The following is a 12,438-nucleotide window of genomic DNA, read 5'->3' as shown; positions in this document are numbered from 1 at the left end:
TATTTCTCCCTCTCTCATACTCTCTCTCTCTTTAAACAAGGAAATTCCAAGTCACACACCAAGAGCTGGATTAAGAGAAATGGCTTAGCCAAATAACACAAGCATGAAATAACAGCTAAGCCCTCACTAATGTAGCGTTCAGTCTCCCAGACTCCATTCCCAATGCTTCACTTACATTAACTCCTTTAATCCTCACAACAACCCTACAAAGAAGTTGATACTATTACCTCCAGTTAACAAATGAAGAAACTAAAGGACAAAGACATTTAAGTCACACAACCCATAATTGGCAAGGCCTGAATTCCAACCCAGACTGTCTAGCTCTTGAGTGTACTTTTATTTTTTTATTTATTTTTTTTTTTTTTGCCTGCACCTAGGGCATATGGAAGTTCCTGGGCCAAGGATGAAATCCAAGCCATAGCTTCGATATACACCACAACTGCGGCAACGCCGGATCCTTAACCTACTGCGCTGGGTCAGGGATCAAACCTGAGCCTGTGCATCGACCCAAGCCACTGCGGAAACAACATGGGATCTTAACCCACTGCACCAAAGTAAGAACTCCCTTTTCTTTTCTGAGTGTACACTCTTGAACACAGATATTCAAAAAGTGGAACCATAAAACTGGATGCCTAGCAGAAGGCAAAAGAGTTTCAAAGTAAAGGAAGAAGATTTGGGGGAGCGTAACAGTCATTACACAAAATTCAAACCACCACCCCAAAGCCTCAACCCTTTCTAAGGCAGCAGCATCCAACGTCGCCACACATCAGTCAGTCACACCCAAGTGTATTCCACCTTTCCTCCATTCAATATGGCGCTCCACAGTGCTCAACTTCAAGGTGTCCAGGATGGTAATGAGTCTTCATAGCGAGCATCGGGGGCTAGAGCAGGGGCGAAAAGGCTGCTTCCTTCATGCAGAGCATGCAAGTCAACTGCTCTTACGTCACTTTTAAAGCCATTTGGGAGTGAGGCCCCAGACGCCCAGCATTACCTTACAGGAGTCCCTCTGGAAGCAGTCCCAGGCATCCTGCCAGCGGATGCCACCTGTCATCTGGCCAAAGCATAAGAAAAAGGAGCCACCGGCTGGGTCCTGGGCATGGCTGCATTTGTTTTGCCTCCACCACATTCCAAGGCTGGAAGCTATCCCCAGAGGGAGCAAAGCGTGGACCCAACTCCTCAGTGAAGGCACATTCACACAGACCTGGGGAAAGACACCAGGCAGGGAGAAAGCCCAGCCCTGCCACCCCTCAGGGTTGGAAATACACAAAGACCGGTGACCAGGACAGACCTGGAGGGGATGATCCAATCAGAGCACATGTGTCCCTGGAAAGCCATGGAGCAGGGTTGACAACTTCCCCCAGATCTGCCCAGCATCAGTACCAGTTCATCATGCTCACTGAACACTGAAAAGCATGTCTTCACAAATGACGCATAAGAGACCTATCAACAGGAAAAGTGTTTTTCCATCTTGACCCAGATACTAAATACAGCATGATTAACAGAGCCTGGTGGAAGGCCCTCTCCACCAAGGCCACAGTGGTGAGACACTTAGTCACCAAGATGGGGCTCAGAGCTGAAAGTCAGAGGGCAACTCACTAACAAGCATTCAGGCAACGGAAGCGGGGCCAGGAGGCGCCCAGGGATTGCTTCCCTGAGTTCTTTATAACTAGACCAGGCTCTTCCTGCCCAGGACCATGGCATAGGGATGGAATCGTGACACACCAAATGTCACTCTAGACCTGAGACACCCGTCCTCATATCACTGACTCTCTGGCCAAGGGTAAGCCAGGGCCACCCTTTCCACCTTTCCATCCATGGCACAGTACTAGGCAACAGAAGGGACTTTAAAAGCATGCCTTCCCAGAGCACCACGGACACTCAGCAAAAAAGACTATGGTTCAAAGTCTTCTGGGCAGGAAATGTCAAAGAATGAGGTATCTTGATGAAGACAACCAAGAAAATGAAAGCAATCTGGTTTCTGATACTCAACCGCCCTGCTCCCCCAAAGCCCTTCAAAGGCTCCCAGGGCAGGCGAGTCTGTAGCCTTCAGGCAAAGCCCCGTCTCCCCTCGCCCCACCTCGCCCCAGGCTTTCCGCAGGCACCGGCACAGCGCCCACCTGCCACCCCCCGGGGTCCGCATCCTCGCTCACAACAAAAGCAAGAGGAGGGGGCCTGCAGGGAAAGCTGGTTTTGTCGCTAAGGTAGCAGAGCTTTGAGATTCTATGATCTTCCAGAACCTGCCCTCTAGCGCGCCCGGGGTGGGGAGGGGGCGTCCGCTCCCCCCAGGACGTCTAAACGGCGCAGTTCGCAAACCCGCTGAGTGCTGTCAACCAAGGCTGCAACCTTGATCGTGGGCTATTTCGTTGCCCGTGTCGAGATGGGCAGGGTGACCGCGCGGGCGAGCGGCGATGCGGACCCTTGAAAACTTGTATCACAGGAGATGCTTCACGGCCTTCAGTAGAACCACTACCGACTAAGGTAGAGGGCGCGCCCGTGCTGCGGCCGCTGAGCATCTGGGCAGCTGGGTACCTGGAGGGGTGGCAGGACGCCGGGCCAGGCCCAGCCGCAGCCTCGCCCACCACCACCACCACCACCGTGGAGACGCTGGCCTCCCAGGTCCCTCCAGAAGGGAAACAGTCCCCGCGGCGGGCGATGTTTCTGAGAACTCAGTCCCACAGGGCCCGTCTAGGGCGGGCTCCGGACGCGTAGGACGCTTAGCCCCAGTTGTCCCTGGAGTCACCTGCGGGCAGGCGGGGGCGCTCCGCCTCGCTCCTGCCAGGGGGCGGCGGGGGAGGGGCGCGCGCCGGGGCCCAGGGTGGGGGCGCGGGGGCGCAGGAGGCCTGAGCGGCGGATGCTGGGGATGCGGGCGATCGGGGAGGGGCAGGGCGGCTGCGGCACCGGTCTGCCGGCGGCACCGGTCTGCCGGCTACACCCACGCCCGGTGCCTGCAGCATCTGCGAGGCACCTGCGCGTCTTCCCCTCTCTCTACCCTCCCCATTCTCCCTAAAACGCGGCGGTCCCGCCCGCTGCGCCCGGCTCTGCCGAGCTGCTGTTCCCACCCGGGCTGGTCGCCTGGCGCCTGTAGCTGAGCTGCTGTTGCTGCTGGACTCCCAGCCCGGAGGCAGGGAGTAGGCTGAGATGGGGGATCCTGAGCCGGCCTTACAGGCCCGTGCTCAGCCGAAAGTTCTGGAGCCTTCCTTTCCTAACTTTATGGAATATGTGTACATGTGCGTGTGTGCGTGCGCGCGCGTGTGTATGTACAGTCCTTGCAGCAAGTGGTGTTGAAAACGGTCTAGGGTCTCACTTATGTATTTAAGGGCATTAAATAAACAACTGAAAACAAGCACACTGGCATATCCAGATTCAATGTCCTTCCCCCCGCCCCCAGAGCGTGTAAATCCATCTCATGAAATAAAGCGAAAAACCAGGGCCTCGGTAGGGGAGGTGGAGAAGGGGCTGCAAACAGAATCTTCCCACAGGAACAATCTCCCTCCTGATCTGGGGGTGTGGCTAAACAGGAAACCAGTGATAGCATTCTTGCAAGGTTAGATAAGAAAAACAGGTGCAGCCTACCTGGAATTTATCCTCCTGGCTTGTACCTGCTGGAAATATCTGTCCTTTTTTACCCACTGTTCTGCATTTAGGGTCTTGCTGGATTCCCTAAGCCTCTTCTGCTGGCTGGTTTTCCTTGTCGCCTTCCTTGTTGATCAAAGCAGGCAGTTTTAATTCCATTTAAGACCTGTGCGTGAGTCTCATCCCCAGCCCCACTGCGCTGTCTACCCTCTGTTAACAAGTTAGAGAAAGTCAATTTTCCAGGTGTTAAATAACATTGAGTAATAATTTTATAATCAGCCTGAAAATTAAGTGCTGGGTTACACCACAGGAAAATACCTTGCATTTTCTGCCTGGTCTCTGTGTAATTTCCCAGGGATCCCAGCCTCAGGGCTGCAATATTTATTTGCTTATTGTTTTTTAGTGTCTTACTTGAAAATCCTAATTTCCAATGGAGAGAGTGAAAGCATTTTCACTGTGACATGCAAGCACATTGTCAGAGTAGAGGACTCGAGGAGTTGTTTCCTTCTCAGGGATTCGTCACTCCAGGTGGGAGCTGGGTACCCAGTTGTGCCTGAGACTGACCTGTCATCTCCCCGCCTGCCGGCTCCTCTGGGGTCCCCTGTTAGTTCTGTGTTTACACACATTTCCTATTGCAATGAGGATCGTTAGCTTGCTCACACCATTCCAACTTTACATGGTGGATGGAGAAAGGGTGTGACTCTTTGCTCACCTCCACACCAGTGCCCCATGGGAAGCAGACAGCAGAGCAGCCCAGGCCCCACACCCCGCAGGCCCCTGAGCCCCTGCTCCAGGGCCGGTCTGTGACCACACCTGCTCCCGCACATTGGCATGATGGAGTTCCGACTCTGAAATGATGCCAGGATTCCAACCTAGGTCTCCAGGCACTGAAGATTTGGGTCTTAGATCCCACCCACATCCCCACCAGAGCCACAGCTGTCCGGCAACGCATGGACGTGAGCAGGCAGAATCTCGCGATGAGTCACACCGCATTGGGCTCAGCAGAACAACCCATCAGCCCCGCAAGTGGAATTTTCAAAAGCCACTGGGGGGGGGGGGGCATTGGAGGGAGGTGATCAAAGGGCACAAGCTTCCAGGTAGAAGATAAATGAGTTCTAGGGATGTGATGGATAACACGCTGGCCGTAGCTAACCCTGCCGTGTGACCCACGGGAAAATGAAGAGAGCAGATCCTAAGAGAGTTCATCACAAGGAGAAATTTCTTTTTCCTTTTGCCTTTTCTCCTTTCTTTCCTTTTAAGTGTCTCTGTATGAGAAGGTGGATATTAGCTGAATCTTTTGTGGCAATCATTTCTCAATATATGGAAATCAAACCACCATGCCATATGCCTTAAATTTAATACAGTGCTGTGTGCCAATTATTTTTCAATAAAACTGGGGGGAAAGCCAGACTTCCAAGATGTAAAGGGGACTTATTGTGGCACTCTCTTTTTTTGGCATTTGTTTTCATTGTTATTTTACAAGTACTCTGTAGTCATTACAGGAAAAAATCAGAAAATACATGCTGTAAAGATAAAGAAGATAAAAGTCACCTATATAGATTGAGAAATCTTTTTTAAACCATTTTAATTGAAGTATAGACAAATATCATGTGCTATCACTTGTATGTAGAAACTAAAGTAATGATACAAATGAACTTATTTACAACAAAGAAACAAATCACAGGCTTCAAAAGCAAACATGTGGTAACCACAGGGGAAAGTTCGGGGAAGGGATGGATTAGGAGTTTGGGGTGGCCTGCGCACACCATTATACACCGAATGGGTGGTGGGTGGGGACCTGCTGTATAACACAGGGAACTCTGTTCAATGTTCTGTGGTAACCTATAGGGGAAAAAAATGAAAAAGAATATAAATATTCAGAATATATATATTCTGAATCACTTTGCTGTACAGCAGAAGTTATCACAACATTGTCAATTGACTAAATGTCAATAAAATTTTTTAAAATGAAAACAAAAATTAAAAACTCACAGAGTTCCCATTGTGGCTCAGCAGGTAAAGGACCTGGCTTTGTCTCTGTGAGGATGCAGTTTCGATCCCTGGCCTCGCTCAGTGGGTTGAGCATCCCCAAACTTCTGTTTGGCTCTCACAGTTGCATCGGTCTCTTCCACCATAGGAATGTCCTATCCCAGAGTTCCCTTCATGGCTCGGCCGTAATGAACCTGTCTAGGATCCATGAGGCTTCAGATTCAATCCCTGGCCTCGCTAACTGGGTTAAGGATCCAGTGTTGCCGTGAGCTGTGGTGTGGGTCGCAGACTCGGCTCAGAGCCTGCGTTCCTGTGGCTGTGGCGTAGGCCAGCAGCTATAGCTCCGATTAGACCCCAATTAGCCTGGGAACCTCCATATGCCACAGGTGCGGCCCTAAAAAGACACACGAAGAAAAAAAAGGTCCTATCCCCTCCATTCTGGTCATGCAGGTTTCTTTCCACTGCTCTCCACACTTGCACAGGTGTGCATCTGACACTCCAAATTCACTCAACTGTCCTTCTCAACCACTGATTCCCTGAAACAACCAGAAAGTAGTGTGACTCTGGACCATTTAGTGACTTCATGTGGTATGTATGTATGTATGTATTTATTTACGGCTGCACCCATAGCCTATGGAAGTTCTCAGGCCAGGGACTGAATCTGAACCACAGCCAGGGCCACGTCCAATCCTTTAACCCACTGCACTGGGCCAAGAATGGAACCCATGCCTCTGCAGCGACCCAAGCTGCTGAACTTGGATTCTTAACCCACGGCGCCATGGCGGGAACTCCTTCATGTGGTCTTGAAAGCACTGCCTCTGTTGGTGAAATGAGCACCATTATTCAGTAACCTAGGCTGCAGCCAGCACTGCCTTTGGCCCACGTGTGGTGCCTGGTAAACCTTCCTTGTTGGGCCCACAGGTCCTGGGAGAGCTCCTACTGCTACTCCTTCCTAGGCTTCATCAGTTGAAGGGTCCCCAAGAGCTAACAACATTCTTTTGGCTCCTGCTTCTCTTCCACCCCCTTTCTCCTCCTTTCTCCCCAGGAACCCTCCCCTGAGACACAGCCCATCCCTAGCCGCATCAAGGGGCCCTCAGGTGGGTTCCACAGGGCAAGGCCCGGGCTTCCACTGAGCCAGCATGCACCCAGCCTCCATGGCCACCCCAGAGGACAGGTTCCCCCGAATTGCCTCAAAAGTCTGCAGGAGCGCATATTAAATTAATACATTAATAAATGGGAAGTTCCATGATGGCTCAATGGAAACGAATCCAACTCGTATCCACGAGGATGTGGGTTTGATCCCTGGCCTCGCTCAGTGGATTAAGGATCCGTTCATGGTCCCTCTTCCCTCCTGTCCTTCCCCCCCTGCCTCTCAGGCTTTTAGACTTCACTGGAGTAAAGCAGTGAGTTAATGTTCAGTTTTCAATCTAATTTTGATTCATGGAATTAGCCATAGAATTTTTTTTAAAGTTGCCAAGGAACTTGACCCTACAAATCCTTCAAATCTAGTCACTGTCCAAAGGAGATTCCTTACACCTTATGTAATAGGCCAATTTATTTTCAAGCCTGAATAAATATCAAGTCACTTTTGGCAGCCAAGGAAGTTACCTACCATGACGTCAGAGTGCCCAGTACAAACAGAGCTACAGCGACGGCCTGTCTCTTAGACATAAAGAAGGGAGTGTTTTAACTTATTTGTTTCCCTGGCCTGAAATGCCCTCAGCCCTCTCTACCTCCCGTTTGTCTTTCAAAACTTAATTGAGGTCCCACCTTCCCCACAAAGTCTTCCTAACAGACTCTGGTTCTTCCAAATCTCTCCCCGCTCTGAATCCAACATCACGTCCAGTCCTTCAAATAAGCATTTAATTATAAGGCTGTCTTGTCTTGTTCACCACGGATTCGAGGGGGTTATTCTGGTCCCCTGATGGAGATCACAGTGGGCAGGGCCCCTTGTCTTCATGTCTTTTACTTTTTCTGGATCCTGCCCAAGAGGGCAGGAACACCAGAAGGGGCTCACATGTCGTTGCCGATTGGTTGACTAGATCTTTCCACCGTGGCAGTCCCTCCGTGACTGGAAAGTAATCTGCCATCAGTACTGAGTCCTGATCCAGGGAAGGGATTCTACCCTGACCTCACTAAAACCACATTCCAGCCAACTGACTCTCTTCACAGGATTCTAGGTGAGAAGTTCGGGGGGTGGGGGCAGAAGTGAGCAATGCATTGTACCACCTGTCCAAACAACTGGAATAAGATACAAAGCTTAAGTACCATGAAAGAAGTAGACATTGCTGATGGGACTCCAAGGAAAAGAGACTTTTCACCAAGAGTGACCAGGCAGTGTAGACAGAGAGGAAGGCAGCAGTGGAAGGCACTCACCTGCGGGGCCAATCAGATCAGGGCTCAAGTATGGCTCTATCATCTGCTAACCAAACGATCCTGGGCTCTGCAATGCTTTTCAGCTCACAGTGTGCTCAGGGACCTGGGCAACACCTGCGAGCTTGGGATAAACTCTGACTCTTGGGCTCCACCCAAGGCCTCTGGATGAGAACCTGCATTTTAATGATGATGCACATGTTTGCAAGCGAGTGAGAAGCCTGGAGCATGAGGTGATGGTTACCGCTGCCTCCTAGATCCGCTTCTTCCTACGGCACAGAAAGCCTCCAGATCATTTGAAGCCTCCAGATCATTTTGAAGGAACACTCCTCTCGTAAATCACTCACCAAGTGGCTGGGGCTCGGGGGCTGAACTAATCAGTGCATTCCAGGAGTTCCCACCATGTACAGCCGGGTCTGCAACATCTCTGCCGCGCCAGGACGTAGGCTGGATCCCTGGTCTGGCACAGCGGGTTCAAAGGATCTGACACTGCTGCTGCTGCCGCATAGGTCACAACTGAAGCTCAGATCTGATCCCTGGCCGGGGAACTGCATATTCACGGTGCGGCCATAAAAGAAAATAAATAACTAAATGGTGCCTACCATCTCCCAGGCCACGGTGGCTGGTCCATGGCCGGGCATGTGGACCAGATCAGGCCAATCAGGGACAATCAGATAAAGCCAGGCTGGTGTTTGATCACGTGGAAAGCTGACTTCCCCTTTCCCTCAAGATGAGGAGAGAGGCTATGGGGTTGATACTCCTGTGAACCCTTTCATGACTACTGGGGACCAAAAACGGACCATGAACCACGTAAGGAGAGCAACAAAAAGACAACTCTAGCTGGTGATGCTCAAGCCTGGGTGGAGGGAGCTGGGTCTGAGAAACTATTTACTAACCTGACTCAATAAACTCCCTGCTTGCTTACGTCCGTTTGGGTTAGACTGCCTGACACGTGAGAATGAATGAGGCAGCGTGTCCAAAGCGTCACACAGAGTGGCTATGCTGACACTGTGGCAGTGGTTGTGGCCCCTGCCATGACAGCTCGGGCCGCTGCACCTGCCCTTGAAATCTTTGAAAAATGTCAGTGTCTCCAGCTTAACACAGGTGAAGAAGGAAAAACCTCAGGACAAGTGTATTGAACTTTGACTAATCCAGACAGAGCAGTTTCATAGGCTCCATTTTTTTTTTTAATTTTATCGGCATATAGTTGACTTACTTACACTGTTGCCTTGATTTCAGGTGTAATCTAATAAAAATGATTTTTAAAAAGAACTTACTTATAAAGCAGGAAAAAACACACAAATTTTGAAATCCAGCTTATGGTTACCACAGGGGAAACGATGGGAGGAGAGAGGTAAATTAGGAGGATGGGAACAACACAGACCCACTACCGTGTAAAATAGCTAAGTAATGGGAACCTACCATTGGCTGCTTTCTTCTGCAGAATAAAGTTGGGGATGCAAACGTGAGGACTTGAAGACATCTGAGCAAGACAGCAAGGCAACTGCCTCTCACACTTTACGAGTCTGTTCTCCTAAGACAGAGAATGCTGCCCCCCTCCCCTGATGCTTCCTTCTAGGAGTTTCACTCACTGCCTGGGCACAGGTGCTTCTCTGGCTGGTGTTTAGGAAGCACAACTGGGCAGGCTTGATTCAGCTCTGCCCCTCTTTCCTTTCTCTGAGAAGAACGTGAGTTCTCCGCTGCTGCTGTGGGCTGGAGGTCACACCTGAGGTTGACTCCATGCATCAAGGTACACCTGCCCCCCTGGCCACCCTACCTGCCCCAGCGCCACATCCGTATACACCTGCCCCAGGCGAGTGCAGCAAGCACAGGATGGCCTAACTGAGGTCAAGCCAGAAAGCCACTTTAGCCCACCCACGCAAAGCCATATCCTGCGACATGGCCTTCCTCTTAATTCCCTTAGTTCCTGACATGTCCAGAAGTCAAGCAGGGAAGAGAGCTGCTCTTTGGGGGAGACGCCAGGAGAGCTGCAGGAGTCAGGAGAGATGGGAGGGCAAGAATGGAAGTGGGGGACCAGCTGTGAGGCCCCTGCAAAGGGCTAAGGCTGTGCTAGGGAGACGGCACGTAGAGACAAGGAGAAAAAGGGACAGATGTGAGGGAAAGTGAAAAGGGAACACCCCTGGGGTTGGCATTGCACAGCGGAGGGTGTGATAAACGGAAGGATGGAGGGACATTCAGGGTTCGCTCGCAGGGTGTCTAGATGGGAAAATCCAGTGCGACATAGAAACGCGGGGCTGAGCATTTGAATGGAGAGGGAGAGAGGAGCATTGCGTAGACATAATAACTGAAACACCGACTCGTGGACCAAACCTAGTGCGAGCAAACGTGGAGGGCGGGGCCAAACAGGACGCCTGTGTTTAGGACTGCGCAGGCGCAGGAGCCGCCGGCCCCCGCAAGGTGAGCTCCCCCAGCGAGGGCAGTGATGAGAAGCACGGCATCCACGGAAGGCAGTTTCCAGAACCAAGAGCCCCTAAAAATATTCAGAATAAGTAAGCTACGGAAAGGGACCAAGAAGAAGGTCTTCGGGGACCCTGAGAGCAGTTCAGAAGCTGGGACGCTGGGCCCAAGCTCAGGAGTTGGTGGGGTGGCGGGGAGGCGCGGGGCTCACGTGGGAGGTGGAGAGAGGCCCAGGCCACCTCGCTGTCAGTTTGGGCGCGGCAGAGCAAAGGTAGGGCCCTCCAGGCAGGTCCAGCTCAGTGCAGGGTCACAGATCCCCCCTCCCCCCGCAGTCAGGCCGCACGTCAGACCAGGACACAGCAGCTCTGCCCCCAGCCCTGCCAGCGTCCCCTCTGACGTACCACTGAATTCCTGCTGCCGTCCCGTCCCGAGGCCATTCCTGATGACTTCGGCTGAGATGAGTCCCAGAGAGAGGAGTATTTTCTCAAAGCCGTGACTCTTGAAGCCCTTAGTGGGGAGGAAAAAAAAAAAAAAAAAAGGAAAAAGAAAACAAACAAACAAACCAAAAAAAACCTGTGTGAAAGGAACCACAGAGACTGAAAACAAAGCCTTCCAACGCGCTGCATTCAAATCACCTGCTTAGGAAAGAAATGAATGTTAACTGCTCAGGTCAAAGGATGAACTCAAGGCATGGCTCTGAATTTTTAACCCCCGTTTTTCATTCTGGTCCCACGTTATGACTTCTCTGTGGATTTGACATTGACTCTGCCATTTAAAGCGGCCCCGCAAATGTGTGCTGGCCCTGGGGCCTGGGGACTGGCTGGCTGGCTCCCTGCCCCAGCCTGGCTGCACTGGGAACCTCTCCAGTTGAGAGGCCAGCACCCCTGTTTATTCTGTCCGTCCCCGCCTACCGCCTGACAGCTACCTGCCCTGTGACATCCCCGGAGAAAAAATGTCTTTTGGCGTAATCAAGAGTCAAAATCCTACTAAACTCTTTCTCCCGGGAATAGGTTATTTTTTAAATGGGAGGTCAGCAGTCATGAAAGAAATATTTTACACAAAGTATTTTAAAATTAAACACGGAATTATACTCATATTCTGCAATATATCACTCTCCCACAGATGAGAATGCAAGCTAGGAAGAGATGTGTGGCATTCTTGCATAAAGCTTTTGCAGGACTGAGGGTATTTTCAGAGACTTGCAAGGCCAATTTAAAAAAACGATTTTCTCAAAAGCATTTCAAGAGAAAGTAAATGTTCTACCAATGTAATTTTTCTAATACGCTTGAACTGAACACTCAGACCTTCAAATTTCAATTTAGAACCAATTTTATTGTTCAGCAAGAAAACATTATGAAAAAAAGACTCAGCTATCAGTGAAGTGAAAGAAAAAGGCAGTCTGCAGTCATGTTGCCTTATTATTCAGCTCGCATCCTGTTATTACTACGTGCTCAATAAATACACATTCAGCCTTTCACTAGTCCTCATTACTCAGATGAAAGCACATTTTTGCAGAAAGTCCATATTATTAAAATATTATCACACTCTTTCACACTAAACTGATTGGGCACTATTTTCAGATTTCCTGCATTAGACTGAGTGTATTCTAAGTCATTGTTTGGAGGCCAGACACATTTCAGAAGCTGTCCACACTTGCAAATCTTCTGCCTGTATCTCAGCTGCTAAGACAGTAATTGTCCCACTCTTCCCTCTGCACAGAAGTAGGGAGCTTTCATCAAAGGGCCACAGGCTTTTCTGGTGCTTCTGCCCTCAGTTGAGACCATGCCTGATAGGTTCTGATAGACTAGAAAGTCTCATCAACAGTGTAGCAGGCTTTGAGCTATGCTCACACAGGAAAAAATCAAATAACTTTGTTTGAAGAAGGAAGCTATTGTTCTCTCTTGACTTGTGTCACACAAACATACTCTCCCTAGAAAACTAGCTTATCTCTCATTTCTGTAACCATCAGCTATCCTCTGCCCACCGCAGGAAAAGAATCGCATCAGCAAAACAGAAGCCGTCATTCTTCTTTCTGCCACTTGCAGTTCAAGCCCAGAGTCTCAGCTCAGACTAGCAGGGGCACGC

At 50.4% G+C, this 12,438-nt stretch overlaps 1 long non-coding RNA gene across 1 annotated transcript; it reads right to left on the bottom strand.

Moving 5' to 3' along the window:
* Positions 1 to 9,259: 9,259 nt before the first annotated feature.
* On the bottom strand, positions 9,260 to 11,187 carry LOC125126895 (uncharacterized). The gene is made up of 3 exons (XR_007134827.1): positions 10,989 to 11,187; positions 10,755 to 10,860; positions 9,260 to 10,426 (listed from the first exon to the last, which is right to left on the bottom strand). It is a non-coding gene; the product is annotated as an uncharacterized LOC125126895 (long non-coding RNA).
* Between the last annotated feature and the right edge of the window lie 1,251 nt (positions 11,188 to 12,438).

The sequence above is a fragment of the Phacochoerus africanus genome, chromosome 5, assembly GCF_016906955.1.
Source record: "Phacochoerus africanus isolate WHEZ1 chromosome 5, ROS_Pafr_v1, whole genome shotgun sequence".
NCBI classification, from domain to species: Eukaryota; Metazoa; Chordata; class Mammalia; order Artiodactyla; family Suidae; genus Phacochoerus; species Phacochoerus africanus.
Note: the sequence above shows the minus strand (reverse complement) of the source record. Positions and strands in the feature narration are given on the sequence as shown.